The sequence below is a fragment of the Pteronotus mesoamericanus genome, unplaced genomic scaffold (assembly GCF_021234165.1).
Source record: "Pteronotus mesoamericanus isolate MK-2021 breed Mesoamerican mustached bat unplaced genomic scaffold, CSHL_Meso_final scaffold_167, whole genome shotgun sequence".
In the NCBI taxonomy this organism is placed as follows: domain Eukaryota; kingdom Metazoa; phylum Chordata; class Mammalia; order Chiroptera; family Mormoopidae; genus Pteronotus; species Pteronotus mesoamericanus.
In genome coordinates, this window is record NW_026555308.1 from 39,474,067 (window position 1) to 39,501,039 (window position 26,973).

General features: G+C 42.0%; 1 protein-coding gene and 1 non-coding gene across 3 annotated transcripts in view; one reads left to right on the top strand and one right to left on the bottom strand.

Moving 5' to 3' along the window:
* Positions 1 to 26,973, bottom strand: part of CAMK4 (calcium/calmodulin dependent protein kinase IV) — a 210,993-nt gene that overhangs the window by 139,168 nt on the left and 44,852 nt on the right. The window lies entirely within an intron of this gene.
* Positions 6,643 to 6,841, top strand: LOC129083993 (small nucleolar RNA SNORA74). The gene has a single exon (XR_008530556.1). It is a non-coding gene; the product is annotated as a small nucleolar RNA SNORA74 (small nucleolar RNA).

Sequence of the window (26,973 nt, forward strand, 5' to 3'; positions counted from 1 at the left end):
GATAATAATAGAAGTTTCACAGGGTTATAGAAATGTCAAATCTCATCAAACTATCCTTTAAATGTATAAAGTTACACTATATAAATTATGCTTCAGTAAAGTTTTTAAAAACCTAAATTGAGTACTGGTCAGATTTATCAAAATAATTTTTTCTTATGAATATAAGAGAATAGGAAAGAAAAAAATTGGTAATAAAGAGTAATGAGTGGGTCCTTTCAAATGACAAACAGATCCAGATTGAGTGAGATTTATTGAAATGGTTAGTGCAAGGAGGGAAAGGGTCTACTGCCGCAGGAGCACTCTCACCACAAGATTTGCAGGCTTCTCCTTTACAGAAGGAGTAAGCCAAGTGAGAGCCCAGGGTAGAGTAAGAGAGTGGGATTAGAGCACTGTTCTTACCCTGAGGCCAGCCTGATCCCTGGAGGGGCTGTGAAGGAGGGGCTGCGTGCTGGCTCAAGCTGAGGGTGAGTCAAGGTTCAGGGGGGCTGAGGAAGAAAAGAATCTTAACAAATTTTGATTAACAAGCATTTGTTCCCTTTGATCAGTGGGACAAAACAGTTCAGTTAACCTTTACAAATGGGAATTCCTGGAAGTGGCCTTGTTATAGGTAAATAGGGAGGCATCCTTAAGTCTTATGGAAGGTATAAGGGCAAAATTGCTTCTTTGCTACAAGTCACTATGGAACACAAAGGGTGGACAAGTTCTTTCACTCTTTTCCAGGGTAAATTCAACAGTCAAGCTTTTTTAGACAAGGCTGCCTGTACAATTCCAGGGAGCGTTTTATTCTGTCCCTAAATAGTGACTCATGTGAATCTATGGTAATTAAGACCAATGAATGGAACAAAACATCAATAGATAACTCTCGAATTCTTATAACTCTACAGTTTATAGAAAAACCTAAAACATGATAAATAATATAATACCGGTAAATCAATGGGAAAATCATACATTTTTCAATGTGTGAGGTGAAGACTGGATCTTTCGGTAAAAAGTAGATGAGAGCTGCACATGATATCAAAAAAAGGCAGCAAAGAGTTAAATTTAAAAATTATATCACCTTTAACAGACTCAGAGAAAATATAGCTTAAAATTTATCTGATAGCTAGCTATATGAGGAAGGTCATTACAGCATAAGGACAATGCAACAAAAGCATAAAGCAAAAATGTTTATATGGTCACATAAAGCTATAGAACATTTGCACATCAAAACCAACATAATGAAACTTTAAGACACCTAATAAAGTCCGCCACTCTCCTCTCACCAGTAAAGGTCACTTGCCCTCACTTAGAAGTGATTATAGATATGGGGGAAGGATAGATTTGGAGCTATTATATCATGGACCATTGAGCATAGACCTGATAATCAGCCAGTGTGCACAGATGTGTCCATATCCATGAATGAAATGCTGGTTTATGGTACCTGCTGCCTGGAGCCACACCTTGCCTTCTCTTGGTCCAGCAAACAAAGAGGTGCACTTGGCACCGCAGGCGGCCTCTAGCACTCTGATCCAGCTGTGTTATGTGCATCCATTCTAATTGACAGTTGGGCCCTCTGAGGTCCTGTTACTCAGTACTTTTTATCATCATCCTTGATTGTCTAGATACCATCTCAGAGTACTTTTAGTACCAGTAAGAAGGACCGTGTCTTCCTTCCATTCCTTCCTCCCTCCCCTGCTGACACAGAGCTATGTTAAAGAAGTTTATTTCTTCAATTGCCTGGAAGGATAACAGAGAAAATTATTACCTGAAAATTTCCAGTATAAGGAGATTGAGATAGGCCCAATAAAATTATTACTATCTGTAATACTAAATAAAACACCTGTAAATGAGGGAGAGAGAGTGGGAGAAAAGCAGTTCAAAAAAGATGGATGGGGAGACCCCACGCAGAGACGATAGACTCCTGTCGGTGGGAACCCCCAGTACCCCGACCAGGAATTGCAGAGCCAGCACTGCCATGCCCCAGCCCACACTCATGGCAACAGCATCTCCTCCCTTCTGCCTCCCCACTTGTACCTCTACTCTGGACTTGTTTCCTAAACGTGACTCCTCTCCCTCCTCCATCGGGGCCCTCTAATCTGTTGATTAGGGACCATAGGGACTGCGGCAGAGTGGATGGATGACAAATCCAGTCCTTCAGGCCGCCCTCTCAGCAAGGACCATGGAGGGCCAGGGACCAGGAGGGCCAGCACCATCCATGGCACAGGACAAGCAAGGCCCTGACTGAATGTGGTGTCAATGTCAGGGCGTGGCAGACAGAGGGAAGGGGGACAGTTGTGCGTCCTGGTGTCAAAGGATTTGGGCAAAACGAATGAGGTTCTCTCCTGCCTCTTTCACTGCCATCTAAAGATCCCGGCTTGGCCAAATTACATAAATTTATTAAAACTCTCAATCTGCAAAAATGGGCCATCGTCGATCCATTCACATTGCTACTGCTGTCTTTTCTCAATAAAGAAGTTGTGCACATAAGAGGGAGATTGTGCAGGTCAGACAGGGGGGGTGTGCACCTCAGAGGGAAAGGAGGTTGTACAGATGACATACAGGGCTTGTGACAATCACAGACTGAATTATGGGCAGGAACAGGTTGAGAGGAAGGAAATGAAAAGCTGCTCCGGGTATGGAGAAAACCAGAAACATAAAATGCTTGATATATGTTGGAGATGGGGTTGAGTGAGATTATATTATTTTTCTATAGATATGACTGTTAATTCTCTGGAATTTGCAGCTTTGGACAGGAAATCAGTACCTACTATTATCAGCCTGGGGGAGGAATTGAGGGCCCGATCACTGGGCCGCTGTCTGGGAAGTGAGTTATTTGAAACAAAGGTTGACTTGTTGATGATGATGGGGTCTGAAGTTGGCCTTGGGTGCTGCTCAGGTCTGAGCTCAGGGCAGCAGTCACCGAGAGCTGCGTGGTGACACGGGGATAGCTGAGGGCAGGTGGCCTCCGCTCAGCCAGGTCCGGCCACCCAAAAGAAACAAACGCCCCAGGCAGGGCAGGCAGGGCGTCCTCTCCCGTCATTACTGGGCCAGCAGCCCTCAGGCCCTAGACTCACAGAGTCTTCTTGTTCAAATGCCTTTCTGCCACAGTCAGGGGAGCAACTCCCTGCAAACACCACAGGGGCCGCCGGCAGCTGCTGTTCTTTGTGGGCCTTCATAGCAGCAGCTGAAATGTCAGTGAGCAAAACACTTTTGGGCCTGACATCTGCCACTGTGCCCATCATTTCCACTTCCTGTACACATTCACGCGGTGCAGAACTCCTAAAATAGACACATTCTGCTGAACTGTTTATTTGAGTTTTCTCAGCAGAGTGTACACTGATTCTTAGTTTTTATAATTTCATCTTTGGAAGGCAAAACCCGTCCCTCTGTAGAACTGCCTTCTGATTTGCTGGTGTCCCCGGACGGGAAGCGTTTCCCAGGGAGAAGCAGCCTCCTCTGTGGGCAGCCACGGCCGCGCCGCCTCATTCCAAAGCATCCGCTTTCTTAATCCTTCCAGATACCCGACATCCCTCTATCCCTGAAACTGTCCCCAGGAACCTCAATGGGAACCAGGAGGGGACCTGCCATCCAGGAAGGGGCAGCCGGGCAGGGGGTCAGCTTGTGGTGGGCTGCAGGAGCGGCTGCCCCGCACCGCCTGGTCCCCCACAGGCCTGCAGCCACGACCAGCAGGCCATCCAATGGCCATCATTCCTAGCCCCCAAGTAAGAAATGAACGAGAACTCCAGGCGCTAAGATCACCAGGGCCACCACTGCCCCAGGAAGAGAGTCCCCTCTCCCCGCCGGAAGCAACACCGGGCAGGGGAACATGAGATGAGGCCTTAGGAGCTCTGTGGGTCAGCTGGCCGCCAGAGCCCAAGGGCTGGCCTGTGGGGGGTTGGGGGATGGGAGGCAAATCCTAGCGTGAACCTGGCCTGCAGTCAGGTCCCTCTCCCTCCACGAGGCAGCTCATGCAACAGCTATCGCATTTGTGAACCAAAAATGGAGACACAGCTTTTGACAAAAAAAAGATGATATATTAATGAATCAGTTTTATTACAAAAATACAGTTTTATGAAACCAAAAAAGAGCCCTTCACCCCTAAACTCATTAACATGTGTGTGTCATTGGCTCCTTTGTGGCATTTGCTGGACCTGGGTCCTGGGGATGAGACCTTCATAAGTTACCTTTCAGGTGCTGAGAGGGGCTGGGAGACAGACAGACAGGTGACAAAGAACAATACTTCAGAAGATTCTAAGAGCCGTGAAGAAAACAGACTTAGGTGATGTGAATAGGGAGGGACAGGGGCTATGTGTACTGCTTTTCTATCGCTGCCCTAACAGTTGGCCTCAGATGGAGAGGCCCTCACCACGAAGTGCGGGACTGCAGGTGCTGTGGGTCAGAAACCTGAACTGACTCCCCGGGCTGCGCTCCTCCCCGGAGGCTTTGGAGGCCCCACCCCCTACCCCTGGGGTGCTGGCAGAACCCACTCTTTATAGGACAGTTTCCTTCCCTGTCCCTGCCGAAGCCACTCCCAGCTTCCAGGGGCCCTTCAAAACCTTGGCCTGTGGTCCCTTCGTCCAGCCTCAGCGGGTTACCTTGGTACACCTAGCTGACCCAGGATGGCTGTCCGGTTACCTCGTTGGCCTGCCTTACCTTTGTGACCTGCCTTACTTCTGCGACCTGTGGCCACGTAATACCCCACAGTGCTGGATTGCGACCCTTGCAGTGACTCCCCAGCAGGGTCAGGAAAGGGCTCCCCAAGATCTTGCCATATTTAAGTCGGACTTGGCTGCTGAGACAGAGCTGGCCCCTTGGAGAACTGGGGAAGCCTCCCACAAAGGGACAGCAAGTGCCCACCGGGCAGGGACAGCCAGGCTGGCAGGGATGCAGGGCAGAGCGGTTGGGTGCACAGGTAAAAGGGCCCTCGGGTGGGTTGAAAGTGCTATCCCAACCATTAGGGCTTTTAGGCATGAGAAGGTCGTGGTCTGATTCATATTTTCTAAAGCTCATTCTGTGATTTGACATTTAAAATGATATCTGGGATGTGCTTTGAGAGCACAGGTACAACTGAGATGGATGAAGAGCGTGAGGAACGTGCTTCAGGTATAGACAGTGGACACTGCGTGTGGCCCAGAGGCAGGAGACATGAAGACCAGAGACCACAGCACAGGCCCCAGGGAGACCTGTGAGTGACAGGACAGGGAAAGGAAACAGAAGACCCTCCATGGAGGAGGCAGGCGGACAGGGGACCCTCCATGGAGAAGGCAAGCAGGGGGACGGGCGGGGAGGCAGCCCACCTTCCATGGAGTAGGCAAGACAGGGGCACAGGGGTCCTTGGAGGAGGCAGGGCAGGTGGGCTCAGGGAAACTTTCATGGTGTAGGCAAGGGGACCCTCCATAAAGTGGACAGGGCTGGAGGGAAAGGGGAGAAGGGACAGGTGATAGGGGAACCTGCCTCCTCCATGGAGTGTCCCATGTCCTCCCTGCCATGCCTCCTCCCAGGATCCCCTGTCCCCTCTGCCATATCTCTCCTATAGTCTCCTATCCACCCTTCCTTCCTCCTCCATGGATGGCCCCCTTTCTGTCCTGCCAGGTCTTCTGTTTTCCTGCCCTGTTGCCTCACTCACTGGCCCCTGATGGGCCTGTGATCTGGTTTCCAGTCTTCCATCTCTCCTGCCTCCCTGGCTGCATGCCTGCTTTCTGTGTCTGAACCACATCTCACCTTCTTCATCTGTCTAAATGAGCAATTTTCAACTGGTGTGCCCCAAGAATTTTAAAACATGTGATGCCTGACTATGCAGTCAGGGGCACTGACCTCTTCCTTCAGATTGTCAAATAAAAAAATGACAATGTGGTTTCAAGTAGAAGCCTAAAGAAATGTCTGTTTGCCATTTTAGACCTTAGGAAATGCAATGGTCAATTCATTAGAAAGAAACATCTGAGAAATGAGATACAAGAGAGGCGAGAAAAGAGAAAATAGAAAAAAAAGGCAAAAAAGGAAGAAAAAGAAAAAGAAAATGACAACAGCCTTGAAAAGAGGTCAGTGTTCCTGTACTACCTATTACATGTTTTAAAATTCTTGTAGCACGAAAGCGTGGCTGCCAGTACACATGTGTTGAAAATCGTGGGTCTAATTCCTACCTGTGCTCTCAAGACACGTCTCAAATGTTATTTTATATATCAGATCACTGAGCAATCCCAGAGATTAAGGGGGAGGAGAGAGGAAAAAGAGGGTAAAGAGAAAATAAATGGTGATGAAAGGAGACTTCACTTGGGGTGGTGAACACACAATACAATATACAGATGATGTATTACAGAATTATACACCTGAAACCTACATAATTTTATTAACCAATGTCACCCCAATAAATTAAATTAAAAATAAATAAAGGTGGGGGCCTTTGAAGGTGATTAGATGGGTGAAGACTTCATGAATAAGATTAATGCCTTTTATAAAGAGGGCCCATACTAGACTTACTGGGGGGATCACTTTGAAAATTTATAAATGTCTAACCACTATACTGTATGGCTGAAACTAATATTGAATGTCAACTCTAATTGAACATTTTTAATTATTAAAAATAACATATAAATATAAGTCAGAGTGATCTTTAAAAAAGGTAAATCGGATCATGTCATTCTCGTGTCTAAAAGCCTTCATGGCCCCAGCAGCAGTCAGCTGTCCAGGCAGCATCATTGCTGGGATGGAGTTACACCGCTGGGGGAGGAATGCCCTGTCTTCTTCCTCCAGGTGCCTCCCTCACTGTTCTGGTGGCCCCTGGCACTGGTGTAAGGCAGAACGGTGCTTTCTTGACAGTGTGCTAAGCATTCACTTAGGCTGTTCTAGTGTGGGAGCAGACACACACAAAAAACTTTTTTAAAGCCTTAATAGTTCTGATAACATTTTCAACCCACTCGAGGGACATTTATCCACTGGCCAAGCCTCCCATGCACCCCAACCCGCCTGGCTCACCCAGCCCTGGGGGCAAAGGCTGGGAGGGTACTGTCCAGGCAGCTAGTGAGCATGCATCCATTGGAGGTCTGAACAGAACTGCAGTTGTCTTAGAAAGGAAATAGAGGGAAGCATCTGCCAGGATCAGCCACACATGAGGTGACTAAACTTCTCATGACATGGTGACGGGATCAGAGCGACACTACCCGACCATGCTCTCACTCTATTGCTGCAACCCAGGGGACCCATGAATAGCCCACAGCAGGAAGCAGTTCCCTGGCCCCTGAGTACCCACAGACCCTCTGCAGAGCCCTTGAACTCACACTGCTCATCTCAGATTATGGATCCTGGACACCTTAGGTCTTGGGATGCAGCCTGTTTTTCCTTGTTAGTTTCACTCTTACAAAGAAAGCCAGGTCTGGTTCCCTTATACACTGCTGGTGCAGGTGCTGTGGAAAACAATATGGAGAGTCCTTGAGAAAAAAAACCAGAACAGAACTACCATGTGCTCCAGCAATCCCACTTCTGGGTGTTTACTGAAAGAACTGAAGGAGGACCTTCAAGAGGTATGTGCACACTCATGTTCATAGCAGCATTACTCACAATAGCAAAAATGTGGAAGCAACTCAGGTGTTCCACTGATGGATGAATGGGTACATCCAGTGTGGTCCATCCATAAAACGGAACATGATTCCTCCCTTAAAAGGAAGGACTTTGTGAGAGGTCTAAGATGGTGGCAGAGTAGGTAGGTGTTACATTCACCTCTCCCCAAGACCAAACTGGAATTGCAATTAAAATACAGAGCAAGCAAACTGAATAACCAACTAGATGAGCTGAAAGGAAGTCTTATAGCCAAAGATTTAAAGAATCCACCACACTGAGACTGGTAGGAAGGGTGGAGGCACGAATAGGGACAGTTTGAGTTGTGTGGCTCTTAGGTGGCAGCCACTCCCCACACCTTCCCCTAGTATGACCAGTGCCTCTTCCTCACAGAATATACACTAGCCCCACCCTCCTAACTCCCAGCTGCCTTGTCCTACTGGCTTTGCCTCCCGACAGAATCTTGGAAAGACTGAGTTGTGTGGCTCTGGGATGAGAGACATTTTTCCCGCACATGCCATACCTGTGCAGAGCTGTTCCTTGACACAACCAAATCTTGTGGTTTTGTTTGGGCCTCATAAACTTGCTGGTCTCACCCTGACAACACCCTGAGACCCCACCCCACCACAAAGATTTGTGAGCACCATCAAGTGGTAGAGCTAGGCTTGGTATACCCAGGGACATTTGCTGAGTGGCCTCAGACTCAGCACTGACACTGAGTTTGAACCTGTATCAATCTGGTGAACAGATATCTACCTGATAACTCACTAGGAACCTACATCACGCAACTTGATTACCACCAGGGGTTCTTTTAGTGACTGAACCTAGCAGGCAGTCCATAGGCGTAGGCGGAGGCAGGTGGAGGTGGATCTGTGGTGCCTTGGAACCTTTGCTAATCTGCCCCCAGGCCTGATGCTGGCAAAAACCAGTTTTGGTGCACTGCTTGGACCTTCTCACACTCACCCAGGCCAGCAGAGGCAGCCACAAACTGTGGATAGCTCTGTGGCTCAAAAAAGTTGCCCAGGATTAGTCACAGGCAGCATCTGACACTGGCCAACACCAGAGTCCCTCCCAAGAAGCCCCAGAACCAACACACCAATTGGCCAACTTCAGACAATATCAGAGCAGGATCCAACTAGCAAGGGTCATATCCACAGGGAGACCTCAGCATGCACCAGATCCTCCTGAGGCAAATTCTGTTCTCTGTGAATTCATATGTATGAGTATCTGCAGGGCAGCTTGTGCACTGTGGTCAGGGTTGATCCTCACAGTCAACCAGCTTGAGGGTCTACCTCACATATTAACTAGCCAATAGCAACAAAGACTCAGTTACAAGAGAAAGCCCCCATAACCTACACAAGGGATATTCCTGGAATACCCAGCTCAGGTGATCAAGGAGACTGCACCACTGGATCCCACAGGACACTACCACATAAGACCACCCAGCCAAGGCTAGGAATCCCAGCAATTCCACCTAACACATAGAATCAAACGCAAAGAGGCAGCCAAAATGGGGAGGCAAAGAAACATGTTCTAAATGAAAGAACAGAAGAAATCTCCAGGGAAAAAAACTAAACAAAGTAGAGGCAAGCACTCTACCAGAGATAGCGTCCAAAATAAAGGTTATGAGGATGCTCAAGAAACTTAGGGGAAGAATGTATGTAAATAAAGAGATAGTAAGCATGAAATAGGACACAGAAGCAATAAAAGAACCAGTCAGAAATGAAGAATACAGTATTCAGAATACAATATCTGAAATGAACATACTCAAAGGAATAAATAGTAGGTTGGAGAAAGCAGAGGGTTGAATCAGTGATTTGGAAAACAAGGTAGCAGAAAACATCCAATAAGAACAGCAAAAATAAAAGAGAATTTTAAAAAATGAGGACAGTTTAAGGGAATTTTAGGGCCACATGAAGCATAGCAACAGCCACATCATAGGGGTACCAGAGGGGAAAGAGAAAGAGCAAGGGATGGAGAACCTATTGGAAAAAATAATGACTAAAAAGTTCCCTAGCCTGGCCCTGGCTGGGTGGATCTGTTAATTAGAGCATTATCCCATATACCAAAAAGCTTGTGGATTCAATTCCCAGTTGGGACATGTACAGGAGACCACTGATTGATGTTTCTCTCTCTCTCTCTCCCTCTCTCCCGCTTCTATTCTGTAAGCATGCTCTCTAGTGAGGATTAAAATAAACTTCCTTAACCTGGTGAAGAAAAGACACACAAGGCCAGGAAGTGCAGAGTCCCAAACAAGAGGAGCTCAAAGAGGCCCACACCAAGACATATAATAATTAAATTGGCAAAGGTTAAAGACAAAGAGAGTATGTTACAAAGCAGTAAGAGAAAGACAGTTACTTACAAGGGAGCTCCCATGTCTGCCAGCTGATTTCTCAACAAAAACATTTCAGGTGAGAAGGGGTTGGCACAAAATATTCCAAGTGATGAAAAGCAAGGACCTACAACCAGGATTATTCTACCCAGTAAGGTTGTCATTTAAAACTGAAGGAGAATTTCCCTGGCCAGGTAGCTCAGCTGGAGTATCATCTTGTAGATCAAAAGGTCACGGGTTCATTACCAGTCAGGGCATACCCAGATTATAGGTTCAATCCCCAGTTGGGATATGTATGAGAAGGCAACCAAATGGTGTTTCTCTCTCATACTGATGTTTCTTCCTCTCTCTAAAAGCAATTAAAAAAAGTCCTTGGGTAAGGAAAAAAATAAAATTTAAAAAACAGAGAGAGAAAGCGCAATATTTACAAATTAAATAAATAAATAAATAATCAAAGGAGATTCACCCTGGCTGGGTAGCTCAGTTGGTTAGAGAATCATTCCAATACACCAAGGTTGCAGTTTTGACCCCTCGTCAGGGCACATACAAGAAGCAATGAATGAATGCATCAATAAATGGAGAAACAAATCGTTGTTTCTCTCTGTCTCTCTTGCCCTCTTCCTCTCTATAAGCAGGTCCTGTAGTGAGGATTAAAAAAATTTTCTCTAACCTGGTGAAGAAAAAAGATACACAAGGCAAGGAAGTACAGAGAGTCCCAAACTAGAGGGACCCAAAGGGGCCCACACCAAGTCACATAATAATTAAATTTGCAAAGGTTAAAGAGAAAGTGAGAATCTTAAAAGCAGCAAGAGAAAGACAGTTACTTATGAGGAAGCTCCCATAAGTCTGTCAGCTGATTTCTCAACAGAAACATTTCAAGCCATAGGGGAATGTCAAAATATTAAAAGTGATGAAAAGTAATAACCTACAGCCAAGGCTATTCTGACCATCAAGACTATCATTTAAAACTGAAGGATAATTTCCCAGGTAGCTCAGTTGGTTAGTGTGTCCTCCCAATACTCCAAGGTTGCAGGTTCGATCCCTGGTCAATGCACATATCAGAAGCAACCAGTGAATATATCAATAAGTGGAATGACAAATTGGTATTTATCTTTCTCTTTCTCTCTTTTTCTCTCCTTTCTCCTTTCTCTACAATCAATCAATAAAGAAAATTTAAAATAAAAAATTGAAGGAGAAGTAAAGAGCTTCCCAGACAAGAAAAAGCTAAAGGAGTCTATTACAACCAAACAACTATTACAAGAACAGTTGAAGGATCTTCTTGAACAAGAAGGAGGAGGAGGAGAGGAACATATTTATTTAAATGTAAGTGGCTTAAATGTTCCCATCAAAAAACATTAAGGTAACTGAATGGATAAGAAAACAAGACCCATATATATGCTGTCTACAAGAGACTCACCTCAAAATGAAAGATACAAACAGACTAAAAGTAAAGGGATAGGAAGAGATATTTCATGCATGTGGAAATGAAGAAAAGAAGTTGCTATGGCAATACTTACATCTGATAAAATGGTCTTTAAGACAAAGGCTTTATGTAAGAGACAAAGAATGATAAAGGGAACAATCCAACAAGAGGACTTAACCCTTGTAAACATTTATGCACCAAACATGGAGTACCAAAACATATAAAGCAAATCTTGATGAACATAAAGGGAGAAATCAACAGAAATACAGTCAGAGTAGCGGATTTTAACATTCCATTGACTTCAATGGATAGATCTCCCCGACAGAAAATTAGAAACAACAACATAAATGACACATTAGATCAGACGGATTTAATTGATATCTTCAGGGCATTTCATCCCAAAGCAGCAAAATACACATTCTTTTTCAAGTGCACAAGAAACATTTTCTAGGACAGACCACATGTTAAGACAATACAAATCTCAATAAATTTAAGAAGATTGAAATCATGTCGAGCATCTTCTCTAAGCATAATGGTATAAAACTGGAAGTCAATCACAAGAAAAAAACTGAAAAACACACAAAGACATGAAGGCTAAACCACATGCTACTAAACAATGAATGGGTTAACATGAGATCAAAGAAGAAATCAAAAGACACCTTGAAACCAATGAAAATGAGAACACAACCTAAAATCTAAGGGATACAGCAAAAGTAGTCTTAAGAGGAAAACTTACAGCATTACCGGCCTACCTCAAAAATAGGAAAAATCTCAAATAAACAATCTAAGTTTTCACTTAAAGGAAAAAAGAACAAACAAAGCCCAAAGTGAGCAGAGGAAAGAAAATAATAAAGATCAGAGCAGAAATAAACAAAATAGAGTCTAAAAGAAAAAAATATACAAATGATCAATGAAACCAAAAGCTGTTTCTTTGAAAGTGTAAATAAGATTGACAAACCTTTATCTAGACTTAGCAACAAAAAAAAGAGAGAGCCCTGTCCAGATAGCACGGTTGGTTAGAGTGTTGTCCTGATAAGCCAATGTTGTGGGTTTGATCTTTGGTCAAGATATATACAAAAATCAATTAATGAATGCATAAATAAGTGGAACAACAAATCAATGTTTCTTTCTCCTTTCCTTTATCTAAAAATAAATTTTAAAAAAATTTAAAAAAGAGACAGGGCCCAAATAAATATCAGAAATGAGAGAAGTAACAACTGACTCCACAAAAATACACAGAATTGTAAGAAAACATTACAAACAACTATATACCAACACACTGACAACCAGGACAAAATAGATAAATTCCTAGAAATATCTTCCAAACTCAATCAGGAAAAAGCAAAAATCCTAAAGAGACTGATTACAACTAATGAAATTGAAGAAGTAATTTTAAAAACTCCCAACAAATAAAAGCCCTGAACAAGATGGCTTCACAAGTAAATTTTGCCAAATATCCAGATAAGGAACTAATACTTTTCTCATGCTATTCCAAAAAAATTCAAGAGGAAGGAAGATTTCTAAGCTAATTTTATGAGGCCAGTATTATCCTAATTCCAAAACCAGATAAAGACACTACAAAGAATATTATAGGCCTATATTCCTGATGAACACAGATGCTAAAATCCTCCAGAAAATTTTAGTGAACATGATCCAGCAATACATTTAAAGGATTATAAACCAAAAAAAAAAAAATTATACACCACGATTGAGTTGGATTTATTCTGAGGATGCAAGGTTAGTACAATATCTGCAAACCAATAAATGTGATATGCTCTATAAACCAAATGAAGAACTGAAGGATAAAAATCACATCATATCAACAGATACAGAAAAAGCATTTGATGAAATCAAGCACCCATTTATGATAAAAACTCTCAGCATAGTGGGAATAGAGGGAACATACCTCAACATAAAGGCCATATATGACAAACTTACAGCCAACATCATACTCAATGGGCATAAACTAAAAGTGTTACCCATAAGAGCAGAAACAAGACAGGGATATTCACTTCTACCACTATTATTTAACACAGCACTGGAAGCCCTAGCCATAGCAATCAGACAGGAAGGAAATATAAAAGGCAATTAAATTGGAAAGGAAGGAGTAAAACTGTCATTATTTGCATATGCTATGACTCTGTATACAAAGAACCCTTAAGATTTTACCAAAATGCTACTAGAACTGACATATGAATCCAGTAAAGTAGCAGGATAAAATAAATATCCAGAAATCAGTTTCATTTAAACAAATTTTTTTTATTTTTATTTATTTATTTTCAGAGAGATAGGAAGGGAGGGAGAGAAACACTGATGTGTGAGAGAAACATCAATCAGTTGCCTCTAACTTGTCCCCAGCTGGGGACCTGGCCTGCAACCCAGACATGTGCCCTGACTGAGAATCAAACTTGTGACCTCTTGGTTCACAGGCCAGTGCTCAATCCACCGAGCCACACCAGCCAGAGCAAGAAATCAGTTTCATTTTTATACACCAATAATAAACTGTCAGAAAGGGAAACTAAGAGAACAATCCTATTATAATTGCATAAAAAAAAACCTAGGAATAAATTTAACCAAGTATGTAGAAGACCTTCTCAGCCTTTCAGCCGAGTCCTGGCAGCTGTCACAGGCATAGTTCCATGAGCGACACTACTCAAGGACGCGTGATGATCATCAGATGGAAGGCGGCACCATTGGCGGGAATGTGTGCTTTTTAATCATCTGAGGATCACAACTACAGAAACAATACTTATTCTCTGTCCAGGTTAAGGGATGATGAATAATTTTTCTCTGTGTCCTTGGCAGAATGGTGCTCAAAATTATGGTAAAAATAATACCGTGTCTTCATATGCTCTCTCCTTCCAGAGATGGCTTTACCTTTCAACTTGGCTGCGAGAAGGGAAAGTAATGCTGGTGGGTGAAATCAACACACCCTATTTGGCAGGTGCTTAAATGAAGATGAGAGACAGAAAGTGACTCATCAAAAGTCTGACACTTACTCAGTGGTCAAACCAGAGAGATTCTAATTGCCAAAAAAGACTCTGTGCGTTAAGGTAATAATGTCAAGCAGTCATAATGGACCGTTCGGTATCTGAATCCAGTGAAATCTACTCATTCCATGTGTCCCGTTATGTGGGCCACGAAGCCACTACAGCTCATCCCTCTCCATACAGTGACTCAGGGACCCAGGGCTTCTCCACCACGTGGCTCTACCAAGTGCCCTGGAGGTCTACTGTCCCTCTAAATTCAATTAGCAATGAGCACAGACCAACAATGTGCAGGACAGACAGATGGATGAACAGTATCAGGAAGGCCCAGGATGAGCCACTCACAGCTGCTACCACCTCTGGCCAGGCCTGAACTGCACAGAGAGAAGCTCAGAAGTGCAGAACAGCACAAACAACCGTGAGTCTTGGAATCTCAAACAGCACACCCACTCTCTTGTCCCTGTATCTGTGCAGCCAACTCTGTCCACCTTCTTAGGGAGAATATCCAGAGAGAAGAATAAAATATAAGTACCTCATGCCAACCATCATAGCACTTCAAAGGGCTGTGAATAAAGAAAACTCTGTCTACTAAGTATAAAGAAAGTCTACTTGCTGTCCACACTCAATTTCTCCTTCCCCTTTCTTCTTCTTTCAGGATGAGAACATATGGTTCTGGGGCCACCAAGATAAGGAGGTCCACAGCCAGCTGTCACCCCACTGATGACAACCATGAGCTTAGGACAGAATATAGAAGCTGGTATCCATAGATCCTGGAAGGAGGCAGCAGTGGTTAGACTGGGGACGGAAGCCAGAGCCGGACAAATGGCCAGCAGAGTGGTCAGCTGATTGGTTTTCCCTCCTTGATCTCAGCTTTGCCTAAAGGTGGTAATCCTCAGCACCACTCCACGGGCAGGATGGGAACGATGCAGAGAGGGCTGGACAGGGGGCCTGTGGGAGCCAGAGTGGGGGACTGACAGTGACCCTTCCTTCCTCCCCTCTCCTGGCCCTGCTCCTGTCCTGAAGTGGCAGCCATGGCCAGGGTGTAAGCTCCTAAAATGCTGAGAAAAAAACCTGTCTCTGGTGAGGACCTGGGAAAATGGGCTCCTGTACTTTACAATTTGGGGGGAATCCTGCTTATTTTTTCTATTTTTTTCTCTTGCCAGTTTGCCCTGAAAACCATGCAGTTATTAGGTTTCAACGCAGTGCATGGGGGGAGAGGAATCTAAGATTCTGCGAGAAACCAGAGCTTCTCGCCAAAGGACCAGGGAAGGTGTGCTAATGGTGTGAGCTGGGGTCCACACAGAGCTCACCACCGAGGCCATCGTGGGCTCTGTGCCTCGCTGGTGCTGAGGTCACACACCAGATGCTGAGAGAGAACTGGGCTCGGAACTTAATGTTCTCAGAGATTTAAACTGGCCTTTCAACCTCTGCCCTTCAGTGGTGGGAAGGCAGACTATGGAATCTGGTCCAGTGAAGGCAGCTCATTATCCAGCACATCATCGCTAGCTTTATCCAAAGTTTGGAGGGAGAAAATTGAATTTGAATAGGCATAGAGGTCAAGCGGAGGAAGGCCAGAGCTCAGGAGCCCAGCCTGCAGATCTACTACACCCTGGATTTTAGTTCTGAGAACAAGCTCATTTTTGCAAATAAATCTATTTTTCTTTTGCATTTTCAGTTCTTTCCTATGTTTTCTTTGTTAAAGATCGTATTTCCTGTCTGAAAGGTAAACTTAAGCAAGTGAAGAGCAGCTCTCAGCCCTTGGTGTGGTTGTGGGAGGGAGGTGTGAGTTCCAGCAAGTGCACAGATCCAGCCGGACCTCAGCACCCAGGGAGACAAGGCTGTGTTGTGCCCCTAACTAGATGCGCTGGGTGGGGTCAGCCTGTGTGTGCTGATGGCCCACCACTCCGCCTGGTTCAGATGGTAAACATGGAGATACTGTGATCCACATCCCTGTGATACAATCAAGGTTTGGTACCCTTCTTTGTAGTCATGTGGGCTTCACTGAACTTGTCCAACATGCTGATGAATAATGGGAGAGATTTTTGTTCCAGTCATCACTTGGGGGAGGGGAGGGCGGTGGGTTACATGCCTCCACAGGGAATTGCCCCAAATTCCCCCCAAATTCCTCACCCTCCAGGACCTGTGGGACACTGTTTAGCACTGAAGCACACTCACGGCTAGGACACGGAAACTAATGCTTGCGCATCTGTGTGGTCCATTTTCTGTCCTTACTCTGTTACTCTATTGTGTGTTGTGTCTTGTTCTACAGGCCACCTCCCTTGCCTGGAGGTGGGCCAAAATAAAAGACAGGGAAAGAGAGATAAATGCGGAGGTCTCTACTTTCTCCAGGAGCTCAGAATAACTGAGAGTTTGCTGGGGGAGAGACTAGAACTTTCTGCCACATTCCACTGTATATGAGGCATTTATGGAATATGCCATATTTAACCAGCTCACAAAAGCCTTCATCTCCTCCGAGGTCTGCTCAGCTCTGCTTCCCCTCCACGAGACCCTATGCACTGGGTCACTTGGTGAGTTAAAACCATTACTGACCTTCGGTGATAGGAAGTGCCAGACAACATGACCTCAAATTGAAAAAAAAAGAATATCCACTCTCACAGATGTGTCTTGGAAGTCAGCTTACCTCTGACTACACACAGGTCTGACTTGGGAACATTTTAACAGTATTTCTTAATAGCAATTCCTTTGATTTTATCACTCTGATTTTATCACCCAGTCTGCTGTCAAACTTGCAGAGAAATATAAATTGTCACCACCATGGGGCACTTCTCTGATGATACTAGAATGGGGGCTGGAACATGACGAATTGCAGGGACAGGCAGGAGGCAGCCCATTTTTATTCATAATTGGCAAATTGATCAGCATTACTGTGATATGGTATGGGCTATCTGTTCCATTTATGCTAATAGGCTTCCCTACTATGGGAAATAATATGCTCAGGTGTTGTGTTATTTTGCTCCATCATGGTTAAGTTAAATCAACAGTAAGCTGACTGCCAATCAAAGATACCTGGGCAGGTAATGAAGAATAATTTGTTGTATCTTAAAATAGCCTATGTGGAAGGTTATAATGAGTGTTAAATCTGTAAAATAATTCATGTTGTAGAAGGTCTTGAATGCTCTGCTAAAGAATTTGGACTTCTCGCCCTGACAGTTGCGGCTCAGTTGATTGTGCATCATCCTGTAGAGGGAAAGATCTCAAGTTCAATTCCCAGTCAGGGCACATGCCTAGGCTGAGGGTTCAGTCCCCAGTTGGGGCACATACGAGAAGCAACAAATTGAGGTTTCTTTCACATCAATGTTTCTCTCCCCCTTTTTCTGCCTCCCTTCCCCTCTCTCTCTAAAAAGAAAATGAAAATGATTTTGAACTTCTAGATACAATGAGGAGCCTTAAAATGTTATAACACTGATAGTAGAATTCTAAAGGTTTCTAGATTAAATCCCCTTAATTTCCCACTAATGAGCAAAGAATGTTGCTAATTGGTACTAGGAAATTATATGCTTTCAAAATTTTGTTTCACAATTACATGAAAAAATTTCATTGACTTGTGAAATGGCAACAGAGTCATGTGATAAATCTGATAGGCAAGAAGGTTGCCACTCACTGTGATACAACACATGAGAAGGGTTGAAGATTTGGAGGCTGAGGGAAAAGAAAAGGCAAGATGTACCATTAGCGAGGGCCTGTGTGAGTGTTCTTGATCAAGTATGGCCCTGAAGACAAAGAGCAGGCTGATTTCCCCTTTAGTATTTTTTTTTAAGTGTTAGAGAGCTTCTGGTTAAGATAGCAGTGTAGGTAAAAGGGATATTTGCATCCTCCCACAACTACATCAAAATTACAACTAAACTACAGAACCACCATCATTCAGAACTTCCTGAAACCTAGTTGAAAAGCATCTGACCTTGGCCTCCACCTCCCAAGGGTCCTCAGAGCCAGCAACCCAGATGACAACTTCAAACCAGGTCAAAGTATCACCCAACAATCTCCACAAGTGACACACAGGGTGGACTTAGTGGGCACTAGAGCCCCGCTAAAATAAGTTCTGCTCTGTGGGGTGGGCCCCTGCATAGCTGATCTTCCATGGTGGTTGCAGACAGTCTAATGTGGGTAAATCCCTCCCACTGATGTGCTAACAGCAATCAAAGTTCAACTACAATAGGAGAGTACATGTAGTTCACACAGTGGGGCGTACCTAGAGTGTCCAGCTCACGTGAACAGGGAGGCTGTGCCACTGGACCTTATATTACATTACATTAGACCACTCTGCCAAGCTCAGGAGATGTAACAGCTCTATGTAATACATAGAAACAAACATATTGAGGCTGCCAAAGTGAGAAGACAAAGAAACATGTCCCAAATGAAAGAACAGAACAAAACTCTAGAAAAAGAACTAAACAAAATGGAGACAAGCAATGTACTCAAGGCTGAGTTCAAAACTTTGGGTATAAGGATGCTCAATGAACTGAGGGGAAGAGTAAATAAACTTAGAACTTCAACAGCATAAAAAAAGACATGGAAGCCATAAAAAAAGAACTAGTCATAAATGAAGGACACAATAACTCAACTGAAGAATAATTTATAGGGAATCAACAGGAATACAGGAGGTCAAGAATCAACTCACGATTTGGAATATAAGGAAGCAAAAAACACCCAATCAGAACAACAAAAGGAAAAAAAGGGTCCAAAAAATGAGGATAGAGTAAAGAGCCTCTGGGACAACTTCAAGCATACCAACATTCACATCATGGGCATCCCAGAAGGATAAGAGAGCAAGGGATTGAGAACCTATTTGAAGAAATAATAACTGAAAACTTCCTTAACTTGGGGAAGGAAAAAGACACAGAAGTCAAGGAAGTGTAGAGAGTCCCAAACAAGATGAACCCAAAGAGGCCCACACCAAGATGCACACAAAGAGAATCTTAAAAGAAGCAAGAAAAAAGCAGTTAGTTACCTACAAGGAAGCTCCCTTAAGTCTTGTCAGCTCATTTCTCCAACAGAAACTTTGCTGGCCAGAAGGGATTGGCAAGAAATTTTCAAAGTGATAAAAAGCAAGGACCTACAACCAATATTACTCTACCCACAAAAGGTATTATTTAGAACCAAAGGGCATATAAAGAACTTCCCAGACAAGGAAAAACTAAAGGAGTTCATCATCATCAAACAAGGATTACAGGAAATGTTAAAGAGTCTTAAGAAAAAGGAAAAAAAGATAAAAATATGAACAATAAAATGACATTAAATACATATCTATCAACAATGGAATCTAAAAAACAATATAAAAGAACAAGCAGAACAAAAGCAGACTCATAAATACAGAGAACATTTTGATGGTTGCCAGATGAAAGGGGGATGGAGGATTGGGTAAGAAAGGTGGGAGGGATTAAGAAGTACAAATTGGTTGTTACAGAATAGTTATGGGGACATAAAGTATCGCATAGGGAGTGCAGTTAATAGTATTGTAATAACTACGTGTGGTGTCCAATGGGTACGAGATTTATCAGGATGATCATTTATTAAGCTATATAATGTCTTATCACTGGGGTATACACCTGAAACTAATATTATATGTCAAATGTCATTGAAAATTAAAAGATGATTTCAAAAAACAAAATAAATAATGTTATAAGAACACATTTGTATTTTAAATGCCAGATAAAATAATCAAGCATGAACCTGACTATACAACTTTCTATCGAGTTGAATAGTCAGTAGTATAAATCAAACAGTCCTGTATTTGCCTTGTCCTTTGACTCTCTTTGGAAAAAAAATTCAATGAAGAAACATGCAATAAATCTGGACTTCAGAACCCTAATTCCAGGAAATTTCTTGTCAATTTTAGATAACAGCTCTTTGTGAGAAGCCGCCATTCTTTCATCTTCTATGTTAATGTGAGTAAGTTGTAAACATGACTTTAAGCCCTTATGAATTTAACTTCTCAGTTGATGTATTTTATCTCTTTTTATAATCTTCTCATTTTCCAAAATGTCTTCTTTGAGTTGTTTAATGAATACACTTAACCCCTCTCTCCTGAAATGTTATTCTCTGCTTTCTTCTAGAGAAAGATGAATGAGATAAAGATGTGAACTTTACCATTCAGCACTGGAAACAGAGCCTATAAAGACTTAGCACAGGTTTGGGGGTGGGGAACACAGCTGGAAAAAAAGATGTATTTTATTATATAGGTACTGTATCAATAAGGTTTGGGTTGAAGGAAAAAACAATATTCTGGCTCTTTTAAGCTAAAACGCTAATACAGGAAACTAGGAGTCTGCAAAATTATTGGCAGGACGGGAGTAGCAGGCTTTAGGTTGGGCCACCAGGAGTGAGTCCCAAAACAGGCCACAGAACTGTCCCCCATGTCACTGTCAAACATTTTTAGGTTTTCAGATCCATGGATCCGGAAGCCACTGACTGATGCCTCTGCTTCAACTGTCTCTTGACACCTGCCAGACGAGCACCTTGGCCATTTCTTTGGCCAAGTAAAATGCCATTATAGATAAACAACAGCAACAACAACAAACTTCTCTACAACCTTACTTGCCAAAATTGACACTGCCCCCACCACTTGACTTTCTCCTTCTAGGCCTTATTTGAGTGCCTGTAAATGGCAGGGCCAAATCGCATCCTGAAACTTAGTAAATTCTGAAGAAGATTCCCCAAACTCCCCAGCCCTCCCAACAACTGGTATCATAGCAACGATACAGCCAATACTGACACTTCATTACTATTCTGCACAAGTATATCCAAGCACTCTAAATTTTGTTCTGTGTTTTAATTAAAATGCTCAGAGGTCCAGAGTGAGATAATGTTTCCTCTCTAGCTTGCTTCCTTTCTGGTTTTAGTCTCTGCCAATTTGCATGTAGAGCTCACTGTGTCACAGTTGCCATCTGTTTAAATAACCCATATCTCAGAGATTTACACGGCTGCACGTGTCTCAGCAAACCTTTGGTTTGAAGATCTAGGTCAGTCAGCTTGGATTTTTAACAGAATACTTGGCTTTCCTATAGAAAAAATTGTATTCAGAATTTGGGAGTGCTCATTTTCTTTGCCAAGTTCTTGATCATTTGTATACATTTTAAGTATAATAAGACAGCATGATACAAGGAAAGAAGCATGGGTGGTAAAGACAGACCTTTGGTAGGTGCCTTAAAATCTGGTCAATAATTAGGTTAAGCAACTGGCAGGCTTATTTTGGGTCTCAAAAAAAAAAAAACCCAGCAAAACAATTTGAACTATTGAATTCTATTCTGCCTTTTAAGATACAATAATGTTTGTCTAGTTTTAAAACTAAAAGGTTTTCACTATTTCCTGACAAACTATCAGAAGAATCGCTTAAAAGCTTATTATGTTTTAAAATGGGGCCTCTTACTGTGATATCTGGGAAGTGTTCTTATTCCATTAGTAAACCACAATCAGATATATGAAAGCACAGATTTTAAGAGACATTCTTGTGTTCTTTATGAAAATTGCCTTCTAATGTTTTTGTTTACAAGCTGCACAGATAAAATTGACAATTTCCTTCCAATACTGTCTGACCCTCCATGCCTCTTCCAATGCTGGCTCTGTAACTCTCCTGTCTTCTGTATGACCACCTCCAACCTATTTGCCAATTAAATTTAGTCAGGAGTGGCTCTATTGTTCATTGAACTTAGCCATTCCTAATTTCATTCAACAACTTAAATAGCATTTATGGAGCGCCTAATGAAGTACCAGACACAGTGGTATGTACAAAGGACCCAAGGATAATACCACATAATTCTCATCCTTAGAGCTCTCAAAATCTATTAGAGAACAGATACACACACAAACATGCAATGCACATACAACATATGCACATTTACATGTGCACTACAAACAAAAATACAGTAATAATGAGTGCCACTCTTACAATAGAAAAAATAAAGTTCTTCAGGAGCTCTTAAAGATCAATTAATAAGCAACAGGAGTCAGGATTTGCTGAACTGTACTTTCATGCAAAGTAGAACAGTTGTATTCTATAACCATTAATTATTTCTATCAGATGAAGAAAGAAATCACCTTCAGAGAAAATTTTACTCCCTCCCCTCCTCTCATTCATCTATGCTTTGTTTGTGTGTCCTTCAACACATAGCATCTGGCTTTGTCGTAAATGGATTTGATGGCCCAGGGCTGGAGCTGATTGGCACAGACAGCTAAGATCTGCAGAAGTGGTCCCTAGTGTTGCTATGGTGACAGAGCTCACGTTTTTAAGTGGTTCAGCCAGGGTATGTCATACTGAACCACAGTCACTGGGCTGAGAACCTAGGTCCTTATAAAACCTAGCCTAGCCTCACTCCTTTTCCCCAGTAGTATCCATTATTTTATCCCAACTTCTCAGATCAATAACCATAATCATTTCAAGCCTACTAAAACTAAAATTTGTTTCAGACAAAGGGAATTTAGAATGCAAACTGTATTCATTTCAAGTAAATGACACAAGTTCATGAGTCTGACCAGTCCCCTATATTGCATATCTCCAAGGGGTGCCATTCACACTGAACTATGGTTGTACCCCAGGAGGAACCATTCACTAGAATATGCTCTGAGGGTTGTCCCCAGAAGCTGTACTGAGATATCTTACTGCCATTGAGTTAGTGCTTTAAGGCACTTGACAATCCTTTCTGGAACTTTCTAAGGTCACTTCTTTCCTATGAAAAAAGATCTGAGATACACACTTACATATACACACACATACCTGTGTGTGTGTGTGTGTGTGTATAATTTTTTTAATTTCCTGTAATCACTTTGAAACTATCCCTTTTTTTCTCCCTCTCATTTTTTTGGAAAGAACTGAGTAGTTTTATGCAGGAGGCAGAGACCCAATTTAAGATGCATGGTAAGCCTTGCAAAGAAAATAAACCATTGTAAGTACACAAGCAATAAATATTTGTATACTAGTTTTCTTAACTATTCATTTATGTAGACATAACAGGATCTCTGTTTACAATATTATAATACAATTTGACATATAATATGACTGAGGTCTGTCTGGAAAAAATCCAACCATTATTAATAGAACAAGAAAGTTTGCACAACTTTGATATAACCTGGCAGCCAAAGAGAGTGGACTGGAATATGCATGTGTGAACAGTGACGACTTCACCGTATGAATCAGTGGGGATGGTAGATGCCGTTGAGTGAACATGTGTACTGTGTGGCCATCATATTCAAAATGACTTAGTGAGTAGAGAAACAAATTGGTATCAAAGTTTGAGATAAGCTTGATGATTCCTCCATAGAAAGTATTTGGATGATTCAGAACAGCTTTGGGCAACTGGGGATTGGCAGCTTCATCATGACAATGTGCCCACTCATGCATGACGTCTCATGCGGAGCTTTTTGGCGAAACATCAAATCACCCAAATGACTCAGCCCTGCTATAGCCCAGATTTGGAACCCTGTGATTTATGGCTTTTCCCAAAACTAAAATCATCTTTGAAAGGCAAGAGATTTCAGACCATTGATGAGATTTAGGAAAACTCGATAGAGCAGTTAATGGCAATCGGGAGAACTGTGTGAGGTCCCAAGGTGCCTACTTTGACAGGGACTGAGGCGTTATTGTCTTGTGTACAATATTACTTGTATCTTCAATAAATGTCTCTATTTTTCATATGACATGGTTGGATACTTTCTGGACAGATCTTTGTAAATGTATTTGAATATTACAGAAGCACTTTAAACCTTTCATTGAGTTAAAGGTTTTACTGATTGTGAATGGCCTTTCCCAAATTATTCTGAACTGCTTAAGTTTCAGTGTGAAAAAACAAAATTAAAAAACTCAATTCTCCAAATTTCATACTGAAATTCATTATTCCATAAGTCTGTGAAACCAGTGATTAATGGGTTTCAGTTGCTATCCTTTAACACACAACAGTTGGCCCTGTAAGTGTCCAGGGATATGCAAGTGACTCCAAAGCTGCCAATCATCCTCTTTAGTGAACACAGCATAAAGCACTGTAATTATTCATGTAAAAGGGAAGCAAAAGCAAAACTCCTGCCCTCAAGGACATTACTATCTCAGTTGGGAGTAATAAAGCATGTAGAAGAGTAGGTATATCATTGCAGCCACTGAAAAACAAGCTAACAGAGTAAGTTGATTCTTTAAGCTCTAAGATGCAAGTGGTTCACCACTAGGCAGCATTTCCTCTTTCTCTGAGTTATACCACATCCTAAAAGTATTCAGTAATTATTATCCATAATGATCAAACACTACCTTTGGAAGTACTGAATTTAAATTTTTTCCGGGTTCATAGTTCTATATTTTTATGTGTACACACACACACTTATTATTATAATAGATTCTAAATTTTCACTGCTATGATGCAGATAATAATCATTTGGTCCTCTAAACATCAAGAAAAGGAGTGGTGAGATTATAAAATGTAAGAAATGGTACATGCAGTATAAAAGCTAGGGATGAGAGACACAAAAAGTTGTGTGAACAAATTTAGAGAAGAAAAATGTCACTGGGTTTCATGTCCAATGTTTAAAAATTCATTTGTGGTTTTATTTAAACGTCTAAAAAGTACATTGATTTCAAGTTAATGCCGACTCTTGACCCTTCTGGAGCTTCTGAAATTTATGATACTGTACCAAAAGTGAAGTCACTGTTAACCTTATTAGGGGAAACTTTGAGAGGGAGATAAAAAGGAAAATAAAAATAAAATGTCTTCAAGTTTGTTGAAATTGCAACAAGCAACTGGCTGAGTGAAACATTCATTACCTTTAATCTCAGCAAATCTGTTTCAGGGAGTCTCTGTAATGTATTATGCTTCTAATGCTTTATGACATAGCATACCCACATGCCACTGTTTGAGTCAATGGATATTTTTCAACCAGTTGCTACAAGAACAAGCCAAGGACTTATTCCAGCTTCTACGTGATTCAAGTTTAAATGGTTGAAAGCCTGTAGCCTCCAAAACTACAGACAACATCTCTAGGATTTAAATATCTCATTACTCATGGAGCTTCATGTGTTGTATTTATAAATCTAGTTTAAAAGTTTATCATCTATGTGTTAAAACCTTAATGAAAATTAAATAGATTTGAGATAACTTTCCAAGAGTATATTTTGGGCTATGTGAACACAACTCCTGGGAAATGAAAATTCAGTCAAGTGGAGATTTTCATTTAAACAGCTAATTTCAATCTAGCAAGGATTGTCTATGGCAAAGAAACAGAAATATGCATGCTTAGTTTTAAGATCAAATTGCTTATAGCCTTGGAAGGTTAAAAGAAGCCAAACTCTTATGATTGGGAAGAAGTAAATAATAAGTAACTATAGCCAAGAACCATATTTTTTAGAAATTTCAGTAAGGATCTTCAGTCTTAATATCTCTAATGTGTAACAATATTTATGACAGAAAAGTCACTAATTTTTCTAACTCATTAAGGAAGGGGTGCGATCTAGATAGCAGCATAACTCGTCAAATCCTCCAATTCCACTCCCAATCCATACAAATGACAGAAACATATTTGAAAAACAAAGAATTCATAAAGCTGGTAGAAAACAAAGTGTGACCTAGGTGAACGAGAAATGCTGACATGACAAAATTCAGACTGCCAAAAGAAAGGTGGAAGACAGCTCTAAAGCTCTAAGACAGGTACTAGTTTGGACCAGTAGAAGGTTCACTGCCAAAGAGAGGAGCAGAGGTGGCCCAGGGGCAAAGGGTAGTTGGCTGCCACACCAACCATGTGCCTCCCCATAACCATACCTGCCTCTCTATAACCTCCAAGTCTCACTTGTTCCCAAGAGGAGGAACCACTGGCATTTGACCCCAGGGTGATACGAGCAGGTGTGGCCAGGCAGAGCCCTCATAGCTGGCCTCTGGCAGCCCAGGAATGAGGACCCCTCATCGTCAAGTATCTCTTGTCATTTTCTCACAATCACAAATAGAAAAGCAGCAGTTGCTGCATGGTGTGGCTCAGTGGATTGAGTGCTGGCCTGAAAAACAAAAGGTCGCAGATTCAATTTCTGGTGCGGGCCAGGTCCCCAGTTTCAGGGCGTGTAAGAGGCAAACGATTGGTGTATCTCTCATACATCAATGTGTCTCTCCCTCCCTTCCCCTCTCTTTAAAAATAAAATTAATAAAATCTTTTAAAAAAAGAAAAGCAGCAGTTGCTATAAACAGGTCCAACACTCACAGACAAAGGTGAAAACACAATATGAAATTACCATAAGAAATAGAGGCCCCAATAGAACACACAGAAGTAACCCAATACACAGAAGAGAAACAAAAGAAAAAGAAGGAACATATTTAATAGAACGAGTCACCCTTCATGTGATTTAGAAGTATACTATACAATACACAAAGTCAACAAGAGATCTTAAAAATAAAAAATAAAAATGTTTAAAACTTAAAAGCTAAATAGATAAGCTAAGAAAAAGAGATATAAGCAAAGAATGAATTAGTTCCAAGAGAAAGATGTGCATATGTCCATAAAATATCTATACAAGCCTGTTCATAGTACCTTCTTTCATGATAATCCAAATGTTCATCAACAGGAGTCTAGACAAAGAAATCATAATATATTCTTATATGACATACTTCTCAGAAAGAAACAACTAAGACAGACATCATCAGGAAAATAATCTCAGGCATATTAAGTGAAAGAAACCAGACACAAAAGAATATATGCTATATAATGTAATTTATATTAAATTC